Below are 783 nucleotides of genomic sequence, written 5' to 3'. Positions count from 1 at the left end.
TGGACGGTCCTGCCTCAAAAATTCCATAATAGTCCCTACCTTTTCAGCCAGGCGTTGGCCTCCCCTCCAGGGAGGTCTCTCTCTGGGATACGGCCTCCCCCCTTAACGTTCTAACACAGCGGAAATACAGGGTCTCCCCTTCCAAAGCTCAACTCTCTACCCCACAAGTCACCTACCTAGGGGTGGCCCTGACCCCCACATCCAAGGCCCTCACAGCGGACCACACCACCTCCATCAGAAAACTCCTACCCCCCATCTCAAGTGCTAAAATCTTGTCGTTCCTTGGACTGGTGGGCTTCTTTAGGCATTGGGTCCCCCATTTCGCTATACTTGCTAAGCCACCATATGCTGCAGCTAAAGAAACTCCCACCGGCCCCCTCACATCTCCCTCAGCTGTAGCCCGCACCTTCAAAACTTTGCAAAACGCGCTCCTAGCTCCCCCCACCGGTTTATATTTCCTAACTTCCACAAACCTTTCCTCCTGTCCACCAAAAAGGCCTTTCCCACGAGCAGGAAAACAGCCTTGGTGGTGGCTAAAACCTTGGTGGAGCACATCATCCCCCACTTCGGCCTCCTGACGTCCATCCAGTCAGACAATGGCCCGGCATTCATTTTCACAGCCCCTCCCAACAATGCAGTGTGGAAATCTAATGAGGTGGGACCCCTCCGGTTACGGTTTAGCCGTAGTGATGATAGTAAGCCTAGCCAGTAACTTTACGATGACATGGGGAATGGCTGATTGGACCTGCAACCATGCGTCACTGCAGGAAAACCCCAACTCTA

The sequence above is a fragment of the Carlito syrichta genome, unplaced genomic scaffold, assembly GCF_000164805.1.
Source record: "Carlito syrichta isolate Samal-C Ts95f unplaced genomic scaffold, Tarsius_syrichta-2.0.1 Scaffold315801, whole genome shotgun sequence".
NCBI classification, from domain to species: domain Eukaryota; kingdom Metazoa; phylum Chordata; class Mammalia; order Primates; family Tarsiidae; genus Carlito; species Carlito syrichta.
Note: the sequence above shows the minus strand (reverse complement) of the source record.